At 53.6% G+C, this 8544-nt stretch overlaps 1 non-coding gene across 1 annotated transcript; it reads right to left on the bottom strand.

Annotated features, from left to right (window-relative positions):
- Window positions 1-2011: 2011 nt before the first annotated feature.
- On the bottom strand, window positions 2012-2084 carry Trnav-cac (transfer RNA valine (anticodon CAC)). Its single transcript has one exon. It is a non-coding gene; the product is annotated as a tRNA-Val (tRNA).
- Between the last annotated feature and the right edge of the window lie 6460 nt (window positions 2085-8544).

Below are 8544 nucleotides of genomic sequence, written 5' to 3'. Positions count from 1 at the left end.
TACACACCATGGAGTCACTAGGGCATGCATAGCCTGCGGACTGCTCTTCTACACACCATGGAGTCACTAGGGCAGGCACAGCCTGAGGACTGCTCTTCTACACACCATGGAGTCACTAGGGCAGGCACAGCCTGAGGACTGCTGTCCTGCACACCATGGAGTCACCAGGGCAAGCACAGACTGAGGACTGCTGTCCTACACACCATGGAGTCACTAGGGCAGGCACAGCCTGAGGACTGCTGTTCTACACACCATGGAGTCACTAGGGCAGGCACAGCCTGAGGACTGCTGTTCTACACACCATGGAGTCACCAGGGCAGGCACAGCCTGAGGACTGCTCTTCTACACACCATGGAGTCACTAGGGCAGGCACAGCCTGAGGACTGCTGTTCTACACACCATGGAGTCACTAGGGCATGCATAGCCTGCGGACTGCTGTTCTACACACCATGGAGTCACTAGGGCAGGCACAGCCTGAGGACTGCTGTTCTACACACCATGGAGTCACTAGGGCAGGCACAGCCTGAGGACTGCTGTTCTACACACCATGGAGTCACTAGGGCATGCACAGCCTGAGGACTGCTGTTCTACACACCATGGAGTCACTAGGGCAGGCACAGCCTGAGGACTGCTGTTCTACACACCATGGAGTCACTAGGACAGGCGCAGTCTGAGGACTTCTGCTCTGTACACCATGGAGTCACTAGGGCAGGCGCAGTCCGAGGACTGCTGTTCTACACACCATGGAGTCACTAGGGCAGGCACAGCCTGAGGACTGCTGTCCTACACACCATGGAGTCACCAGGGCAGGCACAGCCTGAGGACTGCTGTCCTACACACCATGGAGTCACTAGGGCAGGCACAGCCTGAGGACTGCTGTTCTACACACCATGGAGTCACTAGGGCAGGCACAGCCTGAGGACTGCTGTTCTACACACCATGGAGTCACTAGGGCAGGCACAGCCTGAGAGCTGCTGTTCTACACACCATGGAGTCACTAGGGCAGGCACAGCCTGAGGACTGCTGTTCTGCACACCATGGAGTCACTAGGGCAGGCACAGCCTGAGGACTGCTTTCCTACACACCATGGAGTCACTAGGGCAGGCACAGCCTGAGGACTGCTGTTCTGCACACCATGGAGTCACTAGGGCAGGCACAGCCTGAGGACTGCTGTTCTGCACACCATGGAGTCACTAGGGCAGGCACAGCCTGAGGACTGCTGTTCTACACACCATGGAGTCACTAGGGCAGGCACAGCCTGAGGACTGCTGTTCTGCACACCATGGAGTCACTAGGGCAGGGCTGGGCAGGGCTTGTTGTCCAAATACTCTCAATTTCCTTCTTTTTATATACAGATCAGCATATTAAAGCAGTGTTTTTCACTTTGCTTTTTTCGCTTCACAGTATATCTTGAATTTTTTTATGAACCAGTACATAAAGAACTTCCTTATTATTTTCTACAGCAAAATACTATTCCTATACAGCCAAATGATACACTAATTGGTCTCTAAAAATGACAAATCACTTCCATTTTTGCTATTTCAAACATTGCCATGAATGTATTCATGGTCATTATGACATATTTAGACTGGCTTTTTTCTCAGAAGAAAATGTTACTGTTATTAAATGTTGCTTTTCTCTTAGAGCTTCCACTTTTCCAAGATCCTCAAGGGATCTCCTCAGTGGTTCTTGGAGTGTTTTTGCCTTTACCTTTCAGTTTCCCCACGTTGGGGGCTTGGGCTGTGGATCAGCGGCTCTCCTGGGCCCCCCTCCCTCTGCAGCGCTCGCTGACTGATGGGCTTCCCAGCTGCAGAGGCCTGGGTGGAGGCCCAGTTCCACCCTCTGGCCTACTCCTGTGCTGATGTGTGGAGTCTTGGACTCCCACCTCAGTGTTAAAACTACTAAATATTGGGGTGTAACTTACTACCCAGCAGGGTTTGTCTTCCTTCCTTTTCTACTTTAGAGTTTTTACATTTTGGAATTATTTTTTTTTTTTTTTTTTTTTTTTTAGTGGTGTTGCTGGGGATTGAACCCAGGGCCTTGTGCATGTGAGGCAAGCGCTCTTCCAACTGAGCTACATCCCCAGCCCCTAGATATTCTTATTCATTTTTCCATATGAAATTTATATGAGTTTGCCCAGTAGAAAGGAAAAAGAAGCTATTATTTATTGGTACCAAAACACTGAGTTTCCAGTTAACACGGATTGATGGCTGTGATGCTGAGTCTTCTTCCCATTCTTTGAGTCGTTTTTCTGTCCTTTGATGGTGACTTACAGTCTTTTCAGGTAGCTCTTGTTTCTTGGTAAGCTAACAAGTTGAACTGGGAACAGGGTGTTTTCCTATTACGTCTTCTGTAGTGTTTCACCTCTTAGAGTTCAAGACACAGTGTGCTTGACCCTTTCCCTGAACGGAGGGGAGAGGGATCCCCTTCAAGTCCCTTGCGTTTGTGACTCATGGAAGCATGCACAGTGGCCAGCATGGCGGAGGTGTCATCGCCTGGGTGTGACACCCTCTTTGGGGGTGATTAAGAGGTGCCATTTCTGTGTTTGGCTCCGTCAGTTCTCAGGCCTTTCCCCAAATCCACAGCACTCAAGTGGCATTTTTGCATGTCCTGCGACATATCATCCAGCCATTGCCACACTGACCCTCAGTATCTGCCCATGGCTGCCCGTAGCAGTGTTGTACTTAGCTTTTAATTTTGACATTGACCTGGTGTCTCTATTTAATGGGCGTGTTCTATGTGGAGGAAGCATTGCTGTTGCCCTGTCACAAAGTGTCCCCCCCCCTGCACCGTCACTGCTCCTCCCTGGCCCCCAGGTTGGTGGGGCCTTCTTCCTCCAGACTCCCGCATTTCCCACCTTTGCCTTCTTCTGCTAGAGCTGCTGGTGGGGTCAGGTGTGAGGTGTGCCCAGCGGCGACTGTGTCCAGGGGTGACAAGGCTGGACCAGTCAGGGCCTGTACCCTCCTGGTGGACTGATGGGCTTCGAGTGCTGACTGTGGTGATGTGGGTGGGGGCACGGCTGGGGAGGGGTGCTGGGGAGCACCTGGGATCCCGCTGTCCCTGTGGGCTGGGCTCATGGAGGCCATGCGCTGAGCAGCTGCCCCCCACGCCCCCTGCCGGGACGTGCTGCCTCTCCTCAGGCCCAGGGGGGTGCAGGTGGCTGCCCATGGCCTGATGCTCTGAAGCCATGAGCCCTACAACTCTTCCTCCTCTAAGCTGCTCTGGTTGGGTATTGTGGTCCCAGTGAGGAGCAAACAACCTTCCACCCATCCTTCCAGGCCAGCTACATGTGTAGGGTTTCTGCGTTTGGGATTGGGGTCCCTGATGACTTCAGGGCTCTGGCATGCTCAGTGCCTGAGAAAGTTTCTGTGCAAAGGCAGAGGATGCCCAGTTGCTATGGCAATGCCCTCCATGAGAGTCTCATCAGCTTCGACCTTAATCTTAGGCACATAGCTCCTGGGAACAGAGGAACTTGCTTGCTCGATGACTACAATGTTTCACCAAGCTCCGGTGCTCCTGGAGCTGCCCGCCTAACAGTGACTGCAGACAATGGGCCTTCTTGAGAACTATACAAAGCTCCTCACATTGCATATTGTAACTATGAAATGAAACTGCAAAATTGGCAAGCTTACTGATACTCTCAACAATCATATGGTCATGGTACTGAGGACCTAATGGGACCTACTGTTATAAATAAACGTGGCCCCTGGGACAAAGGCCACTCTGCCACCTTTCCTGCCTCTGCACCTTGTCTCTGTCTCCTTATTATTATTTTTCTTGACAACCATGGTCCTTCCTCTAACAGTTCTGATTGAATGTTCTTCCATGTGGTTCTCATCAAACCTGGTCCATTGTGACACTCTACCTGGAGGTCACTATGGTACACACAATGCCCACCCTCCAGGTGTGCCTACCCTAATCCCTGGAATGGGTGAGTACCTGGTGACATGGCCTGGGGACTTTGCATGGGCTAGAAAGGTCACAGACCCTATAACGGAGGATCCGTGTCTGCCAGCTGAGCCCACTCTAATCACATCATCCTTTCAAAGCAAAGCCTGGTCTCCCATGGGAGTCAGAGATGTGGCAGATGTGCACAGAGAGACGAGAAGCAGGACGGGGTCCTGCCAGCACAGCTGCCTTGGAGATGGGAGCAGCCACAGGGAAGGAGGCATGGGACATGGGCTCTGGGAACAGCCAGGAGCTGAGACACGTGAGTCCCAGGTGAGAGCAGTGGCCCAGCTGACACCTGCAGTTCCTCTAGGTGGAAACCTCTGCCCAGCATCAATAGGTCACACTGCCGTGAAGGAACGTGGCTTAAGAGGTTCAATGACTAGAAATCATGGCTGGACCTGAAAAGAAAGTTGGCACTCAGACTGCACAGAGGAAGCCAGCGAGAAAAATGAAGGGCAGCTGGCAGATCAGGAAGTAGGAATGCTCAAATAGTGGTGGTGGCAGTGGTGGAGTGGGGACCTGAGAGTCAGCGTGCCTGGTCTCCTCTGGGAACTCCAGGGCAAGTGTAGAAGGTGGTGGCAGCCATCTGTCATGACGAGACAGGACGTCTGTTGATAAAGAGTCAAGGGAGTTGGAAGTTTGGCACTTGAGAGTAGAAAGGAAAACTGATGAATGTAGCACTGACCACGCCACCTTCCTTCCTTCCCATCCACGAGGCCGTGAGCCTGGCTCACAGTGATCACTATCTTTAGAGAAAGCAATGGAGAAATGGAAAGGGATCAGGAGAAAGCACGGGTTACAGAACCGCTCACGGACGGTCGTTGTAAACGGAGCAAGGCCGTCTTCACCACGGTCCCGCGAATGCCCACGTCTGTGGACATCCGTGCCTACTTGCAACCACACAGAGCATCATGGAGAGCATTTTCGAAGGAGTTCCTCTGTGATTGAAAAATGCTAATTTATTCTGGGTGATTCTAAATTATGCCAAATTTCCTTTGGCAAATGTTTGTGGCTCTGAATCTGGTCATTAGATATGTTTGCAACATCGGCATCACATGAGAAATCACTGTCTTGGAAGGGCCTGTGAACTCCTGATAGCAAACATTTGGGATAAAGGTGCACCTTCTGAAGAGAGGCCTTAATTGTCACCAGGTGTTCAAAAGTGTCTGAGTCTAAAAATTTTTCAGTATTAAGAAGCTCTTTTAAAAAAAGAAGAAGAAGAAGAAGAAGCCCTTTGCCCTGCATAAACCATATTTTTATTCCCAGATGGAGTACGGTTGGCCTAGCGTGCTTTCCTTCCTCTGCTGGAGAGCTGTAGATTCATGAGACCAGACCTGCCTGCTGATCTGGGTGGCAAAAACATTCAAAAATAAACATTGCATATGTGTTTTTTAAAAAATATACTATGACTGGAAGGGTCCGAAGAATAAGTCACTATTTCTTTTTATTTTTAAACTATCACCTACTTTTCTACAATGATGGTCTTCCCACCTTGTAAGACAGGGAGATGTAATGGTACAATTGTCAGATCACACCAGGAAAACTCACAACAGATTTAAAAGTACCAGCTTCCACCATAAGTGTGGTGCTCACAGTGACAAGCAATGTGTGCTTACCCAGAGCTTTCTGCTCCTTCAGGTAGCTCTGTGGTCTCCCACCTTGGACCTGCAGGCTTCCTACAGCAGGGCCTCTTAGAGCCCCCTGGTCCTTCAGGTAGCTCTGTGGTCTCCCACCTTGGACCTGCAGCTTCCTACAGCAGGGCCTCTTAGAGCCCCCTGGTCCTTCAGGTAGCTCTGTGGTCTCCCACCTTGGACCTGCAGCTTCCTACAGCAGGGCCTCTTAGAGCTCCCTGCTCCTTCAGGTAGCTCTGTGGTCTCCCACCTTGGATCTGCAGCTTCCTACAGCAGGGCCTCTTAGAGCTCCCTGGTCCTTCAGGTAGCTCTGTGGTCTCCCACCTTGGACCTGCAGGCTTCCTACAGCAGGGCCTCTTAGAGCTCCCTGGTCCTTCAGGTAGCTCTGTGGTCTCCCACCTTGGACCTGCAGGCTTCCTACAGCAGGGCCTCTTAGAGCTCCCTGGTCCTTCAGGTAGCTCTGTGGTCTCCCACCTTGGACCTGCAGGCTTCCTACAGCAGGGCCTCTTAGAGCTCCCTGGTCCTTCAGGTAGCTCTGGGGTCTCCCACCTTGGACCTGCAGCTTCCTACAGCAGGGCTTCTTAGAGCTCCCTGGTCCTTCAGGTAGCTCTGTGGTCTCCCACCTTGGATCTGCAGGCTTCCTACAGCAGGGCCTCTTAGAACTCCCTGGTCCTTCAGGTAGCTCTGTGGTCTCCCACCTTGGATCTGCAGCTTCCTACAGCAGGGCCTCTTAGAGCTCCCTGGTCCTTCAGGTAGCTCTGTGGTCTCCCACCTTGGATCTGCAGGCTTCCTACAGCAGGGCCTCTTAGAGCTCCCTGGTCCTTCAGGTAGCTCTGTGGTCTCCCACCTTGGACCTGCAGCTTCCTACAGCAGGGCCTCTTAGAGCTCCCTGGTCCTTCAGGTAGCTCTGTGGTCTCACCCACCTTGGACCTGCAGCTTCCTACAGCAGGGCCTCTTAGAGCTCCCTGGTCCTTCAGGTAGCTCTGTGGTCTCCCACCTTGGACCTGCAGCTTCCTACAGCAGGGCCTCTTAGAGCCCCCTGGTCCTTCAGGTAGCTCTGTGGTCTCCCACCTTGGACCTGCAGCTTCCTACAGCAGGGCCTCTTAGAGCTCCCTGGTCCTTCAGGTAGCTCTGGGGTCTCCCACCTTGGACCTGCAGCTTCCTACAGCAGGGCCTCTTAGAGCCCCCTGGTCCTTCAGGTAGCTCTGTGGTCTCCCACCTTGGACCTGCAGCTTCCTACAGCAGGGCCTCTTAGAGCTCCCTGGTCCTTCAGGTAGCTCTGGGGTCTCCCACCTTGGACCTGCAGCTTCCTACAGCAGGGCTTCTTAGAGCTCCCTGGTCCTTCAGGTAGCTCTGTGGTCTCCCACCTTGGATCTGCAGGCTTCCTACAGCAGGGCCTCTTAGAGCTCCCTGGTCCTTCAGGTAGCTCTGGGGTCTCCCACCTTGGACCTGCAGCTTCCTACAGCAGGGCCTCTTAGAGCTCCCTGGTCCTTCAGGTAGCTCTGTGGTCTCACCTCACCTTGGATCTGCAGGCTTCCTACAGCAGGGCCTCTTAGAGCTCCCTGGTCCTTCAGGTAGCTCTGTGGTCTCCCACCTTGGACCTGCAGCTTCCTACAGCAGGGCCTCTTAGAGCTCCCTGGTCCTTCAGGTAGCTCTGTGGTCTCCCACCTTGGATCTGCAGGCTTCCTACAGCAGGGCCTCTTAGAGCTCCCTGGTCCTTCAGGTAGCTCTGGGGTCTCCCACCTTGGATCTGCAGGCTTCCTACAGCAGGGCCTCTTAGAGCTCCCTGGTCCTTCAGGTACCTCTGTGGTCTCACCTCACCTTGGATCTGCAGGCTTCCTACAGCAGGGCCTCTTAGAGCTCCCTGGTCCTTCAGGTAACTCTGTGGTCTCCCACCTTGGACCTGCAGGCTTCCTACAGCAGGGCCTCTTAGAGCTCCCTGGTCCTTCAGGTAGCTCTGGGGTCTCCCACCTTGGACCTGCAGCTTCCTACAGCAGGGCTTCTTAGAGCTCCCTGGTCCTTCAGGTAGCTCTGTGGTCTCCCACCTTGGACCTGCAGCTTCCTACAGCAGGGCCTCTTAGAGCTCCCTGGTCCTTCAGGTAGCTCTGGGGTCTCCCACCTTGGATCTGCAGCTTCCTACAGCAGGGCCTCTTAGAGCCCCCTGGTCCTTCAGGTAGCTCTGTGGTCTCCCACCTTGGACCTGCAGCTTCCTACAGCAGGGCCTCTTAGAGCTCCCTGGTCCTTCAGGTAGCTCTGTGGTCTCCCACCTTGGACCTGCAGCTTCCTACAGCAGGGCCTCTTAGAGCTCCCTGGTCCTTCAGGTAGCTCTGTGGTCTCCCACCTTGGACCTGCAGCTTCCTACAGCAGGGCCTCTTAGAGCTCCCTGGTCCTTCAGGTAGCTCTGTGGTCTCCCACCTTGGACCTGCAGGCTTCCTACAGCAGGGCTTCTTAGAGCTCCCTGGTCCTTCAGGTAGCTCTGTGGTCTCCCACCTTGGATCTGCAGCTTCCTACAGCAGGGCCTCTTAGAGCTCCCTGGTCCTTCAGGTAGCTCTGTGGTCTCCCACCTTGGACCTGCAGCTTCCTACAGCAGGGCCTCTTAGAGCTCCCAGGTCCTTCAGGTAGCTCTGTGGTCTCCCACCTTGGATCTGCAGGCTTCCTACAGCAGGGCCTCTTAGAGCTCCCTGGTCCTTCAGGTAGCTCTGTGGTCTCCCACCTTGGATCTGCAGCTTCCTACAGCAGGGCCTCTTAGAGCTCCCTGGTCCTTCAGGTAGCTCTGTGGTCTCCCACCTTGGACCTGCAGCTTCCTACAGCAGGGCCTCTTAGAGCTCCCTGATCCTTCAGGTAGCTCTGTGGTCTCACCTCACCTTGGATCTGCAGGCTTCCTACAGCAGGGCCTCTTAGAGCTCCCTGGTCCTTCAGGTAGCTCTGTGGTCTCCCACCTTGGACCTGCAGCTTCCTACAG

This window comes from Ictidomys tridecemlineatus, chromosome 16 (genome assembly GCF_052094955.1).
Source record: "Ictidomys tridecemlineatus isolate mIctTri1 chromosome 16, mIctTri1.hap1, whole genome shotgun sequence".
Lineage (NCBI taxonomy): Eukaryota > Metazoa > Chordata > Mammalia > Rodentia > Sciuridae > Ictidomys > Ictidomys tridecemlineatus.
This window is presented reverse-complemented; position numbering and strand designations above follow the sequence as displayed.